Here is a 23,099-nt window from a genome sequence, read left to right on the forward strand (position 1 = left end):
ATGCTTCTGGAGAGGATTTACCATCAAATCATAGTAGAATGAATACTCTAGGAGACATTTGAGGAAAGTCTCCCTCACTTTTCTTTGGATGCAGATTGCCAAGCGCATCACTTGTGCCACCATCTCAAAATCATCTTTCCCCAGTTTGCCTGATAATTATGCTTTATTACTGCACCTTCTCTTACAAAGACTTCTTCAGATGGTGAAAATGCCATCATCTCCATTTCTTCCCTATTTGACTCTCCTCATACCAATTTTTTTTAGCTGACCTTCTGATCCAGACCTAGTGCCTTCCAGATATACCAGACTTCAACTCCTATTACTTCCTAATCTGAGACAACAGAAATGGCCATGTATCCTATAGATGATGGGAACTGTCATAGATGATGGGAACTGTCATCCACCTTACTTTGGGGTTGAAGAAGACTGTTATGCAATGGTGATGAATTTGGCAGCCTTGGGCCAGTTGGTAACTCAAGCATTACATTGCCAGATACTGCAGAAGCACGACAGGCATTGCTTTTCTTTACTAAAGAATGAATAGAAAGGATGGCTAGAGAACCAAGGTATCTGCAAGGGTTACCCAAAGGTTGATTCCCTTCCTCACCTTACTCTCATCCAAGTACCTCCCTCCCCACAGTCCCTGTTAGGTACCATTTTTGGTTCCCCTTTGGTCTCTCTTAGCCTTCAAATACATAAATCACTCCTAAGCTCCATAACCTTTCTTAAAAAAAATAAGGCCAGGCATAACGACCAAGGAAAACATAACAATAATGTGACACTCACTGTATTTGAAAATCACCCAGGAGCAAAAGAAGGATATCCAGAATGAAATTCCGAAGAAGAAGAAAAGATGGGAGGGGGGTTGTTTGGAAATAAAAAATAAAAAAAAAAAACCAGGCACCACCACCATCAAGGGCAAAACTACATCATCTCGGCAACAGATCCAATTTGATGGGAGGAAAAAAGGGTAGAAAATTAAATATCCATCTGCAATTTTCCATCTAGTTCGGTTCAAAAGAGCTCCAAGCCTGCTGGTTGTTGGGTTTGTTTTTTTTTTCCCCTCCTTTCCAGCTTCCTTTACATGATACTTCTCTTTCCTGGCTTCTTCGCTCCCCCACCCCGGCCGTCGCTCTTAGGACGTGGCTGTTTTCAAATGTCCCTGCATGTATCAACTTCTTTCTTCATCAGGGCACAAACGGGCAGGACAGGCTCCAGGGGGGCAAAAAAAAAAAAAAAAAAAAACGAGGAAGGGAAAACCCAAACCGAAAACAATCAGTTCGACGAAAAGAGTCTTTCTTCGTTGAGAAACTTTTCATTCCTGCCCGGATCTTCTGGTGAGGTGTTGCATCCTTTGCCTCTCCTCTCTCCAATACTTACACTCCTTTGAATCCCCGAAGGAAAGATTTTGCCGATTTGGTTTCCCCCTCCGCCCCCGCCTCTCTGTCGCCTCAGCCTCCGCAACGACTCCACGGCCCGTCCGTTGAAGGCGATTGCTCTTCTTTTGGGTCGGTCTGCTAAGATCCAGCGGGAGCCAAGGAGAATCCTTCGCGTCCTTTTTTCTTTGCCGCCCGCTCGATTCTCCGATCCATGTGCTTCCACCACAGATCGGGGGTTCCCATGATCTCGGCACTCAGATTCCCTCTTCTCACCAGCCGGGCGCGCAGCCTCTTTACATTATTTCTCCCCAACCAACTTTAGGGTTTCTCTTGTCACCCTCGCCGCCACCACCACCCCCTCCTTCCTATCCGCCGATTCAAGGATCTGATTAGATTTCCAATCACAACCCAGTGCGCAATCGGATTTTTTATTTCAGCCAGGAAGCCAGCAAGCCCAACTCTCCACGTTACTATATCCCTTCGCTTTCCAACTCCTCTGCGTTTTTCAGAGTCTCACATCAAATGGGAAGGGGACGCTGAGGCGAACAGTGGCGGCGGCAGTCGAGAGCTTGGCAAGGGGGGGGAGAGAGCGAGCGCGGGGAGAGGGAGAGGAGGAGATCCAGGGAGCGAGCGAGCAAACAAGGTTCCCACCAGCTGTCAAAAACCAATCCGTCATTTTTCGAACCACCTGAAGTGGGCGGCTTTCACCCACCTCTTCCCGCGCTCCCCTCGCGGCATTTTCCTCCTTTCTTCCTCATCCAGATCACCCCCGGCATTCAAAACTCCCCTGTCGGAACCCGCCGATCTCCCTGGGGAGGCGCGATTCGTCCGGCTCGCCGTGAATTTTGCCAGCCGGGGATTTCCCCTCCTCTTCATTTCGTCTTCCTCTCCATTTTTGCTTGCCAGCTTGCTGGAGGGCCGCGAGGAGGGGGAAAAAAAGGGGTGGTGGGGAGCCGGAGAAGAAAATGTGTTATTTGAAATACTCAGAAGAAGCTAAAGTGGGAGGTGGCGAGACAGCCGGTGAGGGGCAGGCACTGTATTTCTCTCCAACTGCTTTTTTTTCCCCCAGCAGCTCCAAATCCGCTTGGCGACCCTTCCGTCCTACAAGTTAAGGCACCGTCCCCCTCCGGCTCCCCTCTTCCTCCTCCTCCCCAGGTCAGTCCCTTTCCCTCCTCAAGGGATCATTCCGAGGCAAGTCGGCCGCCGCGGGGCTTCTTTGACACCGCCAAGCTTTCGCTCTCCAGAAACGCTCAGCCCTCCGCGCAGCTGCAACCGCTTTTCTTCGCGGCCGTCAGCTCCGGTTTGAACTCCTCCGCCCGCTGGGGTGAGGAGAGGGGACAAGTAAATAAAGAATCCGCTTCCCACCCAGCAGCTGCCGCGGAGGGCAATGCTGGCTTTCTTCGCGCCTTTCCTTCTGCAGTCGCACGAGATACACCAGCTGCCCCGGGCTGATCTTTTTACCTATACAACACACTTTCCAGTGGTCTTTCCCTTTCCCCGCCAGGTTCACACATTCATACGACGAGTCTTTCTCAAACCGTGTTCCCCCCCCCCACCCACACACACACTTCTCTCCCCCCCACGCTTGTGATCAGTAAAATACAATTACCCAATTACCTCCCATCATCTTAGCACTGATTGGTCAATTTGCATTAACACTTGCTGTTAAGAGAAAGGAACTTCTGCGGTGGGACTCTGCTGCCACCCAGCGGACAGTTAGGAAACGCGATGGCCAGGTGAACTTCAAGGAAACATCCCAACAACGGCGGCGTAATCGGAATTGAAGGGCTCATCTTGAGGAAAAGGAATGTCAAAAGTCATTTTCTTTAAAAAAAAAAAAAAACAAACCTCGCAGCGCCCACTGGTTCATGCTTTGCAAAGGAAAATCAATGCGGGCAAAAGAAAGCTACGCAAGGAATGTCCGCTGGTCTTCCCGTACATTTCTCCCCATGTTCACAGCCTTCCTTGAAACGTGCTTCTTTTCTTTCGTGGCAATTTGTTGTAAAGCAAGCGCGTAGCAATATCTGGGATTTCATTCCTATCGCTGGAGCCGGAATCTCGCAAAGTGAAGAGGGCAGGTCAGTCTCTCCTTAAGAGCCTCAGCACAGTCTATAAATGTGAAAGGCCATGCATGCAGTTTATAGCGCTGATTAAGTCTGCGTAGTTAAATCCCACGGAAGGGGAAGATTTGCTGTGAGATTAAGCTTAAAGAAGAGAAAGCTTTTAAGATAAGAAATGATCTCGTGGTATATAGTTGGTGCAAGGTTTACAAAGGCAGGAGGTTTCAGAACTATATACTTCTGAACTTGTGACTTAAAGTGCAATAGGATTGTGAATGTTTTGAAACACGTAAATTGCACAAGGCAATTACTTATCTACATTAATTAAAATCAGTAATTTTTTTCAGGTTGGCCTCTCAAAGTCGCATGAACTTGCAGACACTGAAAGTGTCTTTTAATGCATAGCTCCCATCTAGTACAGGTGTGAGTACTCTTATGAGGTGATGGGCAACTCAAGGAACTTGCCTTTGGGCTCCATGTTATATCTCTAAAGTGAATGCAGTGAGTTTTATTGTTATCTGAGCATACACAGATTTGCATCTTACAGTGTACTTCTGTAATATACTTCTCACATAAAATCTTAATAAAGTTAATATAATCTCAAGTATTTGTGATATTGTAGTCTCATTTATTGTAGTTACTTCCTGTAGCAATATTATGCATTCCTTAAATTGTTTGGAACTTTATCTGAAAAAAAACAAAAAAACAGAGAGGGGTCATCTATAGGGGTTGGTCAAAAAAACTCAAAATTCATCTCCCCCTTGCTAGACATCCCTCCTATTTCATTTGACCCAATCCAAAGCTCTGATGGCCCCTTAAAACTTCCAAAGTGTGATCAATATCATACTATTTTTTAATATATAGTTTACTTTTTAACATATGACTTAAGACCACAATTGAGCCCAGGTTTTATGTTGCTATGTGGGAAATTTGTTAAGTGAACTTTGTCCCATTTTATAACTTTTCTTGACACATTTGTTAAGTGAATCAGTGCAGTTGTTAAATTAGTAACATGTTCTTCCTAGAGGATCCCATGGAGAAAGGACATAATCTAATAAAAGAACTAGAACAATATGGTTCAGTAGCAGGACTAAAGATCAACAGAAATAAGACGAAATTACTGACTAAAAATCTAACAGAGAACCAGAGGAAAGAATTAGAAAAAACCATGGGGATACAGGTAACAAAAAAGGTCAAATATTTAGGCATATGGTTAACACCACATAGTAAATCACTCAAAGAGAATAATTATGATAAACTGTTACAGCAAATTAAGAAAGATCTAGAATCCTGGAATAAGTTGCAGCTTTTACTGGGCAGGATTGCCACAATCAAAATGAACATTTTACAAAACTCCTTTACTTATTCCAGACAATCCCAATAAAATTACCAAAAATTTTTTTGATGATATAAATAAGGTAACTCTTAAATTTATTTGGCAAGGGAAAAAGCTAGAATCAGTATTAAGGCCTTACAAGATGCAAAAAGTAGAGGTGGGCTAGCGCTTCCAAACTGGGAATTATATTATTGGGCAGCCAACTTACTATGGTTAAAAGACTGGGTCAATTTACGGAATAAAAGAACTCTAGCCTTGGAAGGCACGATCTTCAGAGAGGATGGCACGCATTTCTATGGGATGTGGGGAAAACTAAACAGGCGTACTTTCATAGACATCTTATTAGAGATTCACTATTAACTAATTGGAAAAAAATATGTAAAAACATTATTTAAAAATTCCGATTTGGCTTTCAACAATGGAGGCAATGGTTCATCCCAACAATTTGGATATAACAAAAATGACTAAATATAAAGATTTATTAGATCCTTTAGGGAAACTAAGAACTCGACAGGACTTACAGGAACAGGGATTTAAAATTGATCAGTGGTTATATATACAAATCCATAGTAGATACAAACAAGATATCAAAGAGTTTGGAATTTATAGCAAATTACAACACTTAGATAAAATCTTATTAGGATCAAATAAAAAGAATATTTCTAAATTTTATAAATATTTATTGGAGGTAGAATTAGAGCAAGAGATAGTGAAAGGGAACATGATAATGTGGAGTAGGAATATTGGAAGAAGCATTACATTAACAAAGAATGGGAAAAGATCTGGGAATAGAATCATTAAGATTACGAAATCTATGTGCGTACAAAGAAAATATGTATAAAATGTTATATAGATGGCACTTACCCCCTTCGAGGTTAGCGAAAATGAACCCAAACTCTAGTCCAAAATGTTGGAAATGTAAAACATAGAGGGAACCTACTTTCATATGTGGTGGACCTGTAAAGAAGCCCAGAAATACTGGCAAAAATTAGAAAATGGCTGGAGGAGATAACCAAAGATCAAATTGAATACAAACCAGAGTTCTTCCTACTAGGGATCTCTGATAAACATTTTCCTAAAAGACGAAATACATAATAATTCATATTCTAACTGCGGCCAGATTAGCATTTGCCCAGTGCTGGAAATCATCCCGTTTACCTACAGATCAATTGGTCATTCAGAAAATATGTGACTGCGCAGAAATGGACAATTTAACCATAGCTCTTAAAAATAAAGAGTCTTCAGCATTTGATAATAATTGGAATGCATGGTATAATTGGTTATATCAGAGATAAACTGTTTAATGAGCATAAATAAGCATAAATATCCATAAATAGCGATAAGATGTGTATATTTAAAGTAAGGTAGGAGAATTGGATCTTGTAGACTGTCAAAAGAATATTTGTCTGGTTTTAACGTATTTTCTTTTTTCTTCCGTCTCTTTGTTTTTTTTGTTTTTTGTTTTTCTCTATTTTATACTTCTTCTTCTCCTTTTCGTTAGCAAGACCGGCGTTTTTTTTTTTTCTCTCTCTTTCTCTTCTTTCTTTCTTTCTTTTTCTCTCTCTGTTTCTTATGTAATGTTGTTATGTTATTTTTTTTAATTGTAAATTCAATAAAATTTATATGAAAAAAAAAAAAAAAAAAAAAAATTAGTAACATGATTTTAAGTGAATCTGGCTTCCCCATTGACTTTGCTTGTCAGAAGGTCGCAAAAGATGGTCAAATGACCCTGGGACACTGCAACCATCATAGCATCAGAGTTGGAAGGGTCCACTAGCAGCCCTGTGCTATGTTCTGTGATTGGCTATCCAATCTCTATTGATGCTTTTAGTTAAGGGGAGACCACTATCTCTCTGGATGATCAGTTCTATTCTCAACCCGATCTTGCTGTTGAAAAAAAATAATAATATTCAGTCATAAAGTCCACCTTTAATTAAATACATTATTTCATGATCTGTATATTATAGTAACAGAACTGACTTTCTTTTATGTCACATCCCTTCTAGTATTTGAAGAATGCTATCACCTTTCCTGGCCATCTTTACAGAATAAATATTCCCATTTCCTTCAAGTTTTTTTTTCTTAATATTATTTGGTTTCTTAGTCTTGATGACATTCTCCATACCTTTTCAACTTTGCCTGAATACTTCCTAAAGTAGAGTGTTCAGAAATAGATGACATACTTGTGACACAGCATTGAATAAAGTGAGCATTTTGAATCTATACTTCCTTTGACACATTCTAACATTGCATCTGCCTTTTTTGGAGTCACTTCACACTAATGAAATCATATTCCATTGGTGAAGTACTGTTCCAATTTTTCACAAATATTATTGTCATGTCCAATTTCCCAGTTCCGTGCCTATTGTTTTTAGGTTATAGAATGAAGAACATTGTAGTGTGGGTTTTTCAGCCTTTTTTTTTTTTTTTTGGGTGGGGGGGGTACCAAGACTGCTTTGTCCTTTCTTTCTGTCTCCTAAGATGCTAGTGTTACCAAGCAATTCTGTGATGGTATTAAATATGTATTATCTCCACTTGTCTACTGCTAATCAGAATGCCAAGATTCTTTAGTAAACCTTTGCTATAGACAAGACATATTATTCTTTGCAGTCACCACAATGCAATAGGATAGGGGTTATTAACAGAAAATTAGAAGATAAAGTTGATATAGCAAAATCTTTTCTTGATAAATCCATGTTATCAAAATATGTTTCCACAATACTACTTTGTGGCTTTATGATTTACTATAGAATCTTCCTATATATCGATGTTTGTCTGCTAAGTCTCTATTCTCAGGTTCTTTCCATTTGTGTTGAAGATAGGCACTTGTTATTTTACTCATTCTCCAGAAACTTTCAAGATAGATCATGATCAAGTTCCTTTAATACCCTAGAATGAAATATATCGGGCCTTGACAATGTAGACTTTTGTTGCCTCTCTGTTGGCATCAAAACTCAATTTGTTTCTTCATACTGCTCTTCTTCATTGGCCGAAGGGAATACATACCTTCTTCTCAGAGAAAAGTGAGGCAGCTAGATGGTCATGTTTTTCTTTGCTGTCTGTTGTTTTGCCATCTTCACTGAGCAGCTGATAGTGATTTGTTTCTCTTTCTTTATTTTGGCCACAGCAACATAGTTGTTGTTGTTTGTATCCTTTGTCAGCCTCAGCTCATACTGGATTTCAGTCTATTTCAGTTTTCCTTTCCTTGGTGATGTTTTGTTTTCCACTTCATACGTGTATGATGTTGTTTTATATTGTCACTATGATGCATTAGATGCTTATTCTGGGTCTTCTAATTTTTTCTTTGTTGTTTAATTTTTTTTCTTTTCATACCCTATTTTATCCATTTTACCCTATTTTAGCTTGATCTTTATTTTTTTCTGCAAAAGAATCTTAATGATTGCTCTGCTTCCTTCAAATCCCAGACATTTGATTGCACTCTAGTTTTCATCACTACATGGACACTTTCCCCCAATGTTCTTACTCTTCCAGTTTATTAACTCAGTCTTTCTTATTTGTCTCATATTAAGAATAGCTGTGTATTCTGCTACTCCTCGAAGGAGAAAATTGTCAGAAAGATGAGTTGAGAATGCCAATGTCCTTTCCTGGTAGTTTTTTTCCCAATAGATGTTGGGTTAATTACATTTTGCCATCACTACTATTTCATGCCTTTTTGAAATTTCTTATACGTGCTACTAGAAAACAGAATTCACCTTTTCTCCTTCATTACACAGGTGACTATAGACCAATACCAATATTGTTTTTATTTTTCCTTTGCTAATTTTAACCCAATTTATCTTTGCAATGGTGCCAAAGGGCCTTCACATTGATTTCTGAATAATATGAATATTTTAACCTATTGCAACACTTTCTATCACTTTTGAACAAACTGTATCCTTCAACTGCTATATCAGTATCAAGAAACTCATCCCAATAGATCTCTGTTAGACTTCTTATGTTATTATGTCCCACTTTATGTACAACAGTTTGTTTCTTATACTCTAACACTGGCATGGAGACATTAAAGGCTATGGACTTTATGAATACCATTTTCTGATTATTATCTAGATATTTTAATAGTAGCCGAAGTACTCCCACTTCCTTCTATTACTAACAGTTCTCTTTCTAGCTTTAACATACCCAAAGTCTAGAGAAGTTCAGTTTAAAGCTCTCCTCCTCCCCATTCAACCATACCAAGTTTTAGCTAAACATGCTATATTACCACTTCTCCTAAAATGCAACTCAATCAGACTTCCATCCCCAAATAATTTACAAAGACATTCTCCTATCTATACCATTTCTAAAGCTGGTTATGATTCTCATTTAGATAACTGCAACATGCTCTGAATTTATTATTTCAATTTATATGACTAGCCATCTCAAACTCAATACTCCAGGCAGCTAGCAACTATTAAAAACTATATAGAAACATAACACAATTGATAAATAAAATCATAATGTGAAGTTTTTTTTAAAACAGCCCATCAAAAACAAAGCCACACACTCCCTGCATGGGATCCGCTGTGCATCAGGGTTACAAGTTCAATAACAGAACCACATTTTTAAGAGCTTTAAAAAAGCAGCAGAGGTGAGGTCAGTCTAATATCTGGTGTTCTAAAAGTAGGCAACAAGACAGAAAAATATCCCGTCCTGGCCCCATTAGACAATGGATGGGACCTAATGACTCATAATTTCCTCTCCTGATGGAATGGGTAGACATAAATAGAAAACTAGTCTCTCAAATAATTTGAAATAAAATCAAATTATTTAGATAGATGGGGTAGGGGAATATCTCTTTAATGAAAGAAGATGATTTGATGGTCCCCACTAGGTCTCAGTCCGTCCTAGTGTCTAGTTCAAAATGCTGGTTTTAATTCTAATTTTCAATATTCTAATGATTAAAGCCCTAAAAATAGAAGGATCATATAAATTGAAGATTACTTGTATATTTATTCAAACTCTGAAATCATTTTTAGAAACTCTTTTCTCAACCAATAACTATGCTAATGGTTTCACAATTATTTCTGAATGCCTACTGAAAGAATGATTATTTTGTACTTTGTGGTTGTTTATTTATGGACAAAGATTTTTTTCTAGGCATTTAAACTGTAGTGTTTGAATAAATATATATTTATTAGTAAATTAGCTACACAAAACAAAAAAGGAGTTAAATATCAATGCAGAATTAATTGTCTAGAATAAAGGAAAGACATAGAGCAATTTCCAGCTTTAACAGAACTCTTTTCCTTCAAGCAATTCATTTTGCTGTCCATATAAATACCTGTTACTTGTGAAAAGATCAAGACCTTGGATTTTTCATAATTTATAGGAAGTTACGTTTGCAACACAAGCTGCTCATTTAACCTATTTATGTGATGCTTTCCAAACAACCCAGTTTAAGAAAAGAGATCTGCTTTACCAGCATATAGGATAATATAGAAAATACCTGAAGGCAGATTTTCCATGTTGACAGCTTTGGTAGATGTGCATCAATTTACTAGGAGCCAGGAATAAATCTGCCAGATAGAGATTGAACAATAGGGGTGCAAACCACATTCTTGCTTGATACCCCTTTTGAAAAGATAGATGACTCTTTGTCCTGGCAGCATTGGAGCAAGGATATTAAAATATAGTGCCTTTAGCTAAAACAACAGGCAAGGTTCAATTGACAAATGTTCCAAACAGCTTCATGTAAGATGGAATTGAAAGCCGTTTTTAAGTCAATAAATGCAGTGAATAATTTATCTTCTTTAGTATACTGATATTTCTCGACAAAATGGAAAAGTGTCATGCAATGATCTAAGGTACAAATCCTCTATTATAACCTAGATGTTCATTTCTGGTCATCTTTGTTAATTATAACCCACTATTTCAGTTTGTTACATAAAAACTTAACGTATAGTTTTTTTCAATATTGGAAAGCAGGTTTATTGGGTAGCACTTATTGGGATCTGCTCTATTGCCTCTCATAAAGATGCGGATAATAATAGCTTGATTTCAAGGACTAAAATTTTCCCTCAGCTAAGAAAAAGAAGGAAAGGAACCAGTTTTTATCAGAAACTTTCCTCTTTAAATGAATTGTAACTGGAGTGTTCAGAGGTAGTATTAGGGGCATATGATTACTATCAGTTCTCTCTTCAATTACAACATTGCTGATACAATTTCAAAAGAAATCAGAAATGAGAAGATAATCTACCACACAATTATTTTGCAATATAACTTACACTCTATCTTCTTATCTATCTCCCAACTGATTGCTAAATTTTCCTCCAGCACTGCATAAATGGAAACAGACAAGTTTAACATGGTACCCTTCAGAAAATCTGTATATTTTGTGCTCTCCAAACTCTAAAATTTTGAGCCACATGGTACATTATTGTTAGGGCATTTTTGGTGTTAGAACCACTACCCATAAATAAATAAGCAGAGGATTAGAAACAAGGAAATAATTTTATAGCAGTTTCTGATTTCTGGGGAAGAAATAAGGAGCTGAAAATGGCTCTGTGAAAAGGGGAGCTGACCACCATGGCAGAATGAAGAGCCAGTGAATAGATTAGGTTTTTGTAATTCCTGTCTGGACAAGGAAAGGATTTGAGATCATCCACAAGTGGTTCAAACAGTTGTTCCTTATGTGGAAATCATAAGATGGTGGTCTGGTTTAGAGCTCTGGGAGATGAGGGAATAGCCATCTTGCTCAAATCATGAGCAATACCCGTGTTCACTGGCATCTAGGTTTACATAATTCCTTTTCTAATCACTTTCAGAAATGTATCATGTTTTTCAGCTGATAGAAAACTTTGGATAGACCTGTTTTATAGCACTGGATGAGAGTCCTTTAATCCTTAGTAAAACAAGTTTTAAATACAAGTTTAAGAATTTAATTTTGGGTGGGTGAGGATAAACAGCAAAAAGATGGTTAAAACTTTGGTTTTAAAAATGTACAAATTGATGAAGTATACAGATAAATTTGAAATAGATTTTTGTAATTAAAATAATTCTCATGGGAACATGCTTTTGTTTTTAATTCTTCTAAAAACAGTAAGATTTTAAAAATTGGAGACTAGAAGGAACTAGAAGAAACTAAACTTTACAAGAAAAGGAGAAGAGCAATAACTCTTCTTACAAATACAGAATGAAGCAAATATTTTAATATTGGAAATATTGAAATATATTTTTGAACCCTGAAATTAATGTAAAGAATATATCTATAGCTAGATTATGTTTAAAAGATTTTATGGAAGAGGAATCAATTTTACTTGATGAGATTGAAACTGATTAGAAAGTGGATTTAAAAAAGACAGGCTACATTTTTGAGGTGGAGAAAGATTTTACATTGGATAAACAAAAGAAATAATCTGATGTCTTATAAGTAAAAATATATACAAATAACAAAGAAACTTGGATAATTTTCCTATACTGGATTTACAAGGAAGTTTATTATAACTTGAAATATTTTTGTGAGAAGGGACAAAGAAAAAAACATGAAAGAAATCAAGTTCAAGGACATTATTTGAAAGAACTAGAGATCAAGACTTTTAGAACTAAAAAAGAAGGGATATAACATTGGTTTATTTGATCAAGGTGAAAATAGATATGTTGTTTTGATAAACCTTAATGATTTTTTTCTCAAAGTACAATGCTTTAAGTATTTGCTTATTTATTTTATTTTAGGAAACAGTGATAAGTTACTAAAACTGTAGCTCTGAATAAAGGGGAAATATATTTCTTAATATATTTCTTTTTCCTCCTTTTTATTATACTCTTATTTTTATTTTTTCTATTTCTATTTTTTTCTGCACTTTCTGTTTTCTATTTCTTTACTTTGAATTAGTTTGTATTGTTGCAATTATCATTTTTAATAAAATCACTATTAATAATAAAGCAGTTTCCAGTTGCCTGCCATTATCTCCATAGGGGATGAAAAGGCAAATGCAAGTTTAGTGTAAGTATATTTACAATGGGTATTGAAGAAGAGTTAGCACAGCACAGACAATATTTTTAATTTTCTGACCAAAAATGAAATTATATTTAAGGGTAGGGCACTGAACCACTCAATATAAAAAATATTATGGACTATGTCTCCTGAAATTAAATGTTTGGTTTTTTTTTAAAAAAAGATCTAGATCTCTGCATTTATGTCTTCACTTTACTAACTATATTCCAATAAATTATTCATTTCATTCATTCCTTTTCATCTCATGCTTAGTGGCCAATTCAAGAGGAATATTTTTCTTCTTAGTAAAGACAAGATAAGATGCATCAAATTGGTTGCTAAAGATGTATAGCATTTTGATTCATGAGGCTCAAAGAAAACAGTTTTTCCAAACTTTTGAACTAAAAGGTCTGGTCCTAAATTTGATGAATTAAATTATTGGTCATTCATAGAGAATTTGCAAGTAAAACCCGTCATCAACTTCTAAAAGAAGAATGATATTGACCATCCATTACATTGTTTATATTTTATATATTTACAATATAATATTTTTCATTTCTAGACTACCCAGTTCCCTCAAGGGCATTGCTGCTAAATAAGGGAAATAAATACCTCTCTGACTCAATTGCTATTAACTTAGTTCTCATAATGAAACAGTAATCTAATTCCAAACATTCATTGGGAGAGATAAGAGAGGAATAATAAGCTGAGTCTCAGGTCTAGATAATTTCATGATTAAGCTGACTAGAAGCTTTGATGTTTCCATGAAAAATTAGAGTAATTTAAGAAGTTTGGGTCTGTATTCCCCTGGTTCAGGCAGTGTCTTTGCTTTAAGTACTTCTGTAAACTTCTCCCAGTTTTTAGAACATGAGCTTTCTGGAGCAACTACAAAAGATGTTTTGAGCAAGCATTGTACTTCTCAATCAGTTCAATGAGAAGTGTGGAGTTATACAAAATATATTCTCATCTCCGGCTTTCTTCAGTTACCACACTGGAGTGGATTATATTGCCAAAAAGAGAGAGTGAATATTCATATCAGAAGAATGTTCTAGCCTTGCATATCATAGATGAAGAATTTTAAAGTAGATTCAAGAATGACAAGACAAAGGAAGTGTCCTTGAAGTGATTAGAAAGTGAGAGTCCTGTTTTCTGGGATATACACTTTCTCTGTGAGTTTTCAGATGTAGCTGCTTTTGGCTGTTGTGAAGATTCAAACAATTAGAACACTCTTCCTCTTATGCATACATAAATTCTAGTTTAATAATTTTAATTCAACTGCCATTTTTTGGCATAGTACAGGTTTGATTTTTATGCAAGTTTAAATTTAAGTCAAGCTAACTTAGATTAGTTTTATATTGAAATTAACTTGGTTTGTTTAATTGTGCTCATCATGGGAGACAATGCATTGTTTTAATATTATAGAATGGTCTGGACAAAACATATTAGCTGCACTAAATCCAAGTTAAGCAACATAAAATTGTTGTCTTTTGGATAAATAGCATTTTAACTTTCTTGAGACATATATCTATTTATATATTATTCTACATTTTTAAAAGCAAAATCATCATGCTGGTATTTGTATATTGCCTTTCTTTTTTAAATAACTGTCACATTTACAAATTTACTTTATTTTTACTTTACCCATTACAGGCATAGTTATTTGTTGACATATAATAGTAATGCTTAGAATACTTTTATTGTAAAAATAAAACAAATTAATAAAAATAAAGTTTGAAAGTTCAGACTGCCCTAGGAGTTGATGATACAGTCCCAACAGAGAAATTATTGAGTGTGTTATTTGTACTTCTATAACTATCTGGTTTGCTACAGCAACCAACAGGACAGATACAGACTTCAATGGATAGTTAGGTTTACAGAAAAAAAAATGATTGCAACCAGCCTGCTTTCCACTGAGGACCTGTATGCTACATAGGCCAGAAAGAGGTCTAAAAAAATATGCAACCCTCATATCCTGGTTGTAAACTGTTTGAACTGCTCACATCAGGATGCTGCTATAGAGGCATTGAATACCAAAACAACTAGACACAATACTTTTCACCTCATGCCATCATTCTGCTGATTACCACAATATTGTCTTATTTCTAAGGATATTTACCCATGTAGTAAATATCCTTCTCATCTTTTCTACTACCTTCTCCTATTGGTATCTTATGATTATATTACTTTGTTTCTTGTATATACATTGAGAACTTATGCACCAGAAATAAATTCCTTGTGCATCCAATTTGACTTCTGTTCTATTCTATTCTATTCCATTCCATTCCATTCCGCTCCACTCCACTCCACTCATTATTTTTATATATTATGGAATGGATCCAATTTCAAAATGTTTTCTTATATTTATACATCCTGCTAGTATTCAGTTAATATAGAAGAGATGCTACGAGATTGCAACTGTTGTGGCATGATATTTTAACCAGAGAGCTTAAAAGGTACACCCAGTGGAGGCATAAATAACAGTATATGTTAATCAGCATCACTCCTTTTGAAATCATTCAGACTTAAAATTCTTAATGCTTACTTGATCATTTTCTTAACTCCCCAACAGCTAGCAGTATTCTGTCAAAATGCATTACTAAGAAAGTAGTAATGCTTTTGATGTGCCTATATATTTTTCTGGGAACATTTTGCTGGGAATGTTTAAAAAATGACATTTGACCTATTTTATTTTACAAAAATCTAATTTTGTCTTTTAAAAATGGGATTTGCAATTCGTTTAAACACTTGTAAAATGGGATTCAGTAGCTGAAACATTAAAATAGCCATATTAAACATAGTAACATTTACAAGTGGAAATTAAACCCCTGATTTTGGCATATTAAAATTCTGATATATGTTTAACCATATACATTTCAGTGATTGTATCATCTCAAATTTTCAGCATACTTAGTTTTAAAAGAGTCTTTCAAAACTGACTGCTCAGAATAGCAAGCATTCACTGATTATATTTTTTTCTTTTTCTTTGAAAATGGAAACCTTTAAAATAGGAAATTACATTCTGTTATTACATTGGGCATTCCTGTACAACGTTTATATATTTGTTAAAGTTAACAAGGAAATACCAAACATTTTTACCTAGATATAATCTTAGCTATATCCATTACTATATGTTATACCAGATAGGAGGCAGAACGTTAGACTTATTGTAAATCCCAAAGCATATGTGATAGCTATATATTTTTTTCTGGTGAATATAAGCCAAGAATGTGTTTTTTTCTGTCTCTTTGGAAAGTTCTGAATCTGCTGAGCAGTCCTGATAAACGAAAGTCTATTTCCCATCATTCCTAAAGAACATGGCCTATGACCAGGAATAATGACAGTAGTATTCTAACCTAGAAATATCTAAATTAAACCAAGCTGTTTTTGAATATTACAAAAATCTCTATGTGGGCACATATTTTACAGAAAAAAATTATGCATGTTATTTTTTTTCAAACATTCAAAAAGTATGGAGGTAAAAAGGGTGCATGTATCAACCTCATCCCTGAGAACACTATATGTGTTCATTGAGAATAGTTCTTTGTATAATTGGGAATCTCTTGGAATCAGCTTTAAGGAATGCAATATTTTCTTTCAGCCAAACTGGGTTACAATCTCCTTTCAGTTTTTCTGATTCAATTCAAGAAATCTAGGTTGAAGAGCCCAGAGCAGTGGACCATGTCCACTTTATGATTGGTTTATTGATGCCTGATAAGGACTTTACTACTTTACTGCTTGAAATAGGAAAAAAAAACTCTTAAAGCTAGCAACTGGGTTTCTCCAGCCAACCCATCTGCTACTGGCCCATGACTTTGTCCTTTCCAGTATGTCAACTCTGATTGTTTTTCTGTGGTAATGTCTGCCTGGCTTACAAATGCTAAGCTTTTGCTCTCCAGTTCAGACTCATGCCTGCTTAAGAACTAATCAATGCTTTGGGTATCTTCTTCTGAACAGATGATCAGCTCAATGAAAGGCTTCTGTTCCCCAGCTGATATCCAAGCTGTTAGAATGTGATCTTAGCAGCAATTATGCACTCATTTATGGCATTCCCTTCACTTCTTAGTAAAATCTACTGTGAAGAAGATGAAAAATTAAGGGCAAAAGCAGTTACTTCTAAAACTCTGTGCAAGAGCCAAAGCCACCACCCATCCACAAAGAAAACATGTGTTCTATAGGTTATTTTTGTCCATCCTTGAATTGAGTTGTTATATTCTAATGTCAAATGTACTCTAGTTAAAAATCAGCAGCTACTTCCCAGAAAGAGAACATAATAAAATGTTGCAGACGCTTCTTGTTAACTTAACGCTACTTCCCACAGATACTTTCTCCATTTGTTTGTCTCTGCAGCTGTCCAGCTGGGTTAAACTGCCCAAGTCTCAAACAAAAGCAACAATTTGTAACACAACACATCTGTGTTTTATATGCACTGTTTTCAATAGGAGACAAATTGCTTCACTGAAACTAGTGGCATCCATGTAACTGCTGAAGCTAGCATCAACAGAACTTTCCTCCAAATACACAAATGATATGCCTTCAGATGCATCCTTTCAATCTAAACTTTGCAATTGCACTGATCACATAGATTCAGAAAACAACTGTCCTAAATTAGAATACTCATTAAACAACTTAAAAGAACAAATCCTTTTTCTGATGAACATGACTATGTTTGCTTGGCCCAACTGAGGTCTCTTGTGAGACATGAGACATAAAACAGTCTCTTAAAGGTTACATTGACAAAATATTGTTGTCTTTTTTTCTGCTAGGTTTGTTAACTTAAAATATGCAACTTTTGCTGGATGTTTTGGTTTCTCTTTTTCAGGATTATCAATTTTTGACTCATTTCTTTTTAACAGCTGGTTTAAGTCCTTTTCTCTGTCATTGGAGCTAGTTTTAAAATTCTGCAAAAGATTTAGTTTATATATCCTGCATGTACTACAGAGCCAGTTTTCTTTTAAATATTATTTAATATAATAAGCTTAAGTTTCTAGGTTTACGTAGGTTTTATCATAATGCACATTAATTTACATTGCATCTAGCACAAGGTAATTTTCTCATTTTATTTCATATTATTCTCCAGTAATCTTTAATATCAGTTTGCATCTTTAGCATGTATCTGGACTTTGTGTTTCTTCTATTTCCTAATTTGTCAGCAATTACTTAGATGGGAAGTGAGACTTCCAATATTTTCTTTTGGTCAACATGTCCTGTTAATCTGGAAAAAGCACCCAATAATTTTTCTTGCTGTTTTTATCATGTTTATATTATTTACTATTAAATTGATTGTCATATCATATGTAAGGAAAAGATCTATGATTCATATTAGGACGTTATAAGCTCTATTGATGGATGCATTTTGGATAAATTACTGCTGACAGTTTTCGGTATTTAAGCAACTTCTGTTAAGACTTAAGCCCAAATCATTGTTGGGCTATTTGAGAAGAATTCTGTATTCTGCAAGTCACTATATTGATTTCAGTGAATCTTGGTTTTCTTATAAACATTGATGGAAATGTATTTAGAAATTTTATAGTTAAAATCTGTAATGGTCATATCTGTGATTCTTCATTTCTGTGATATCTCTTCATATGCAGGACAGTAGTTGCAATGCAAACAGACGTCACATTATATTTCTTCTTCATATTAGATAGAGGATTCTACATGTTCATATCTGCTGTGACATCTGATTGAACTGCATTTATAGTATATATAAGGGAAGCCATTTTTTTCCTCCAAAATAAAAAATAATATATTTTCAAGCTATAATAAAAAACAAAATGCTGTTCTGAGCATAATCAGCACAACTCTGAGATTTATAGAAAATATTTATGCTATTGGAATTTAATGCATAAACATTTATTATAATTGCTAATTTCCAAGTTAGAATATAAGATAACAATAATGATGGTGGTGGTCGTGGCATTGTTTACCTTTCCTTTTGTTTGGAATTTTCAGGACATTTTTTTACTTTTTGTAATTACAATTGCCTGCCTAGGATTTTATTAATAATAAGAAGGTGATATACTGTGAATTACCAAATAATTTATACATAGATTAGCTCTGTTATGTTCACAGTATAGAATAGTTATAGTGGAAAGGAGAAAAATATGGAGATAAATTAAAAAATTGGCACTCCTCTTTATTAATTAGAATTCAAATATTCTACATAATATTTCTAAAATGCTTATTTTTTTACAATTAAGCAGTTCATAGCACAGGGGAAAAACATAAGGGATGGCTAAAATAACTCAAATCCACAGTGGCAGAGAATGGCTGCATAAATAGTGAGTATAGTTTTTGTCCTTGGAGACAGGTATAAGAACATAAGAAAAGTCATGATGAAACAAATAAAATGTTTATGTTCTTTAATGTATGTTTGTCTTTCTTTCCTAAGCTAAAATCAGCTCCAATGAACATTTGAAACATTAGGGTTTTTGGTGGACCAATTCCAGTTTGTCTCGGCATAAAAATAGATTATAAATGGTTTAAAAAAATAATAAGAAACATTTGTATTGTTTGATATAGAGAACTGCATCCAATTTTGGTCACCACACTATAAAAAAGATGCTGAGGCTCTAGAAAATGTGCAGAGAAGAGCAACCAGGATGATTAGGGGACCGGAGACTAAAACATACAATGAACGGTTGCAGGAACTGGACATGCCTTCGGAAGTTGTGGGAACGCCATCACTTGACACTTTCAAGAAGTGTTAACTTAATCTAATTTTAGTATGGTGACATGAATAAAACTAATATTTCATTTGTGTTAAAATTGGATAAAAAATAAATATAAAACTTTTAACCTACAGTATATCAGATAAAACAGTTTATGAAATTATCTTATTCCAATTATTTTAACTGGAAATAATGAAGCCATTACATTTTCAATGACATCTGAATGGGCAAGATTAGTCACTTTCATTTTGCATAGTTTTCTTCTACCAGAGTTTTATATTGAGATAACTGTTATCTGTTTGGTTGCATATTTATTTTGGATCAATAGCTGTTTTTTTCAGGGGGGGGGGGGACTTTATTTTTTTGTCTTTTTTTCCAGACAGAATGAGAGCAAGTTCTTATAAGGTGCACAATTATGGGTGCATGGGACATAGGGCTTCTACATGCAAAGCAGGAGCCTACTAGAACTTACTTTAGACATTGTATGGATAAGTTATATGTTGGCTTTCCTAGGCAGAGTAGGAATGCATTTTAGGAGAAATCCAGCTTTAGCTGTGTGAACCATTTCTCAAGCATCTCAAATTTGCTCATGACTCCTTACGCACATAATCTAATGATCATCGTATGAGAGAACAAGCATGCATAACTTGAAGTCATAAAGGAGAAATGTATGACTTTTTAATTTTGTTTAATTCCCCATCATTGTATTCTCTATCTAATGGTTCCACTTAAATCTTGAAATATATTCAAGCTCGAATTCTGCAAGATATTGTAAAAGGTCATTTATAACAAGGAAATGGTAACAATTTGGCAATAGCAATATCAAACTTCATCCAAATTTATATGAAATAACACCTTATGTTAATATGGGATACATTACATCAAATCCAACCACATGGAAAATGTGAATATTTTTACATAATCAATCTCACACAATAGTTAGATTATAGAAGATTTTTTTTCTAGAGAAGGAAGAAGGTGACATTCAAACACCATGTTTCAAAATGAGCCAACAATGTTCTCCAAGTACCAGAATAGAACTAAGGATAAGAAACAGTGGGCTGTGACATTTTGAACAGATTATCTTGTTTAACCAAATGCTGCTTATTTGGGGGATAAATTGCTAACGGAAATAATTTAAACATATGCGTAATGGAAAAGAAATACAAAAAAAAATGGTTGAAGAAGGACAGGGGAATATCAATAATAGCAACAGTTATTGGAATATTGTATATTACATCCCCAGCTGAAACATTTTACTCACTCTAATTCATGTTTCAGATTAGTAATCATTTTGCCATTTGAGAACCAAAGGAGGTCAACGATGTGAAATAATGAACAATGCAACCATAAAGAAAATAATATTGCCACAAAGTAGTAGGAAAACTAATAGAAAACATAATTCTTCAGAATGCTCCACACAAAGATTAAGGCCTTAATCTGTATATATCTATTTATCTGAGCATGCATCCAATTGAGGAAAGGTAAGGTTTTTTATTTGTTTTTTTAAGAAATGCATATCTGTAACACAATTATGGGTATAGACTAAAGTGATATCTTAAAAACAGTTTGAACAAATGTATCTGTGGAAAAGGCAGAATATATAACAAACCATGATAAACAACAACAGTGGAGGGAAAGGACACTGTCCAAGAGCAAATAACTAATGTTGCTGCAATCAACAGTTTCTCCAATTAATTTTAATTGTTCTAAATTTGCCTTTTTTTTTTCACAGACAGTCAAATGCATAGACCAAACCCTTCTAATATTTCTTTTTCTTGTGGTTGGGTAAAATGCCACAACAAATAAAAGGCTGGTGTGATGTCAGTTGCCCTTTATGAAGATTATATTTTCTAGAAGTTATTGCAAGATCTTATGGGCAATTTACTCACAATTTATTAAGCCAGATATCCCAAACACTGGGAATGGCAGGCATCCTTTCTATGTCTCGCATTGCTGTTGCCTCTTGAAAACTAGTTGTGTGAAAGAATGCAAGAAGTAATGGGAAGAAACTGGCAGATGATTTGGACAAATAGATGATCTTGCATGTAGTCCTCTTTGCTTTTATTGCTGACAGAATGAGGGGAAAAAAATTTTATCAAGGAAAATTGATAACTGATTTCAATTGGCTTCACTTTATATAACTCACTGAATCTGTAATTGTGATAACAATGTTTAAAAGCTAGGTAGATTCAGGATAGGTAGATATAAGCTGAGACAAAGTTTTCTGCAGCTCTTCAAGATAAAGCGATTTGTTTGTAATTGATGCCAAATTCACCTGCTAATTTGGACCAGAGACTCCTAGGTGTGTCCAAAGTATTCTATTCATTTTTCTTGGGGCAATGGCTCGGATATGGAACCTTGGATTAATCTTAGGGCTTCTCCTCTTTGGTCCCCTCACTCTTGTGGCTTGCTGGAGAGTACTACTGTTGCCCCGATAGTAGTAGAAGGTCTCATATGAAGCAGTTCCACCAGCTTCATTCCTGAAGTTGGCAAAAGGAAAATATGAAAACTACAAATCAAGGGTTGGAAATCTTGCAGTTGCAGCTGTGCACTCTTTCAATGAGGGAAGCCAGAGTGTGAAGACTCAGACAGACAGAAAGGCAAAAAGTCCAGAGACCTATGTACACAAAGGAAACAATTTGAATCCTTTAAGGTTTCCCTGGTTGGCTGCCCCATTTCAGCTACCAATGAGAAACATGTAGAAGACTATCTGCCACATATTTCCATATTCAGAATGATAATAATTAAACAAGAAACTGCTGGCCTATGTTGATTTTGTAGCTGTAGGTAGATTAAATTAAGTTACCTCTAAGAACAGCTGTTTTACCAACTTTTTTGCTATGTGTGTAAGTAGGCCAGTAAAGAAGATAAAGAAACAGAGGAAAAGCAATAAGATTACAAAAAGAGTCTGATCAAGAGCCTAAAGTTTCATGGGATAACTAGATAATAACTTCTCCTTCCACATATGCTGTAGGCGCAGTTTCCTGTATCCTTTTCAAGTACTCACAGATGAAAGTTGGTGGCGTTTCCCAGTAGTTTAAAGACACTTTCATTTCAGTCCTCTATTTTCAGATGCTTATAGGTTTGAAATAAATTAGCCTCTAGGCTTGAATTTTCGTTGCTAAGCCCAAAGGTAGTAACAGTTTCAAGGGAACTGACAAAATTCTACTTGGAATTTTTTTAGTGGCCCTGTCATGAAAAGGGGGAAGATAATAGTGTTTTCACAGCATGTATGATATCTTAGACTCTTTTCTTTTTTTCTTTTTTTTCTCGTACAAGAAAAAAATTGAACACAAATGCTTCTCTTTTTGGACTGAAATTCTTGGCACAAAACCATGCTCATCAAATGTCAACAAAAACCTAGGTATCAGCTTTGTTTTTAATAGCTTTGTGTTTCAGCCAGCACATCAGATTTCTCTCTCTCTCTCTCTCTCTCTCCCTCTCTCTCTCTCTCTCTCTCTCTCTCTCTCCCTTCCTTCCTTACCCTCTTTTTTTCTCTTTGAATATGATAGCAAATAAAAAAATGAAGTTATTAGTTGTGGAAAATTGCTTCTGAAAGAAGCTGGCAAGATTGTACTAACAGCAATAGCATATTTTTATTTCTTTTGTCTTTGACAATATAATACATTACCCAAAATTATAAATAACCTTATTTTCAGATGCATTTTTTTTAAAAAAAATCAGACTTGCTTCCGATTTGTGCCTTCTGGGAAACCA

General features: G+C 35.4%; 1 protein-coding gene across 5 annotated transcripts in view; it reads right to left on the minus strand.

Annotated features, from left to right (window-relative positions):
- The window catches only part of LRRC4C (leucine rich repeat containing 4C), a 784,071-nt gene that overhangs the window by 140,262 nt on the left and 620,710 nt on the right, over positions 1-23,099 (minus strand). For 2 of the 5 annotated variants that reach the window (XM_087921388.1, XM_087921386.1), the window contains exon 1: positions 2,997-3,322. The exons of 1 other annotated variant lie outside the window; for it this stretch is intronic. The gene's annotated coding sequence lies outside the window, so the exon portion shown is untranslated. Of the gene's footprint in view, positions 1-786; positions 2,760-2,996; positions 3,323-23,099 lie in introns of those variants that run through there. 2 more of the 5 variants (XM_087921387.1, XM_026707313.2) reach the window with 1 other exon arrangement.

This window comes from Pseudonaja textilis, chromosome 1 (genome assembly GCF_049901715.1).
Source record: "Pseudonaja textilis isolate UNSWEBS1 chromosome 1, rPseTex1.2, whole genome shotgun sequence".
Taxonomy (NCBI): domain Eukaryota; kingdom Metazoa; phylum Chordata; class Lepidosauria; order Squamata; family Elapidae; genus Pseudonaja; species Pseudonaja textilis.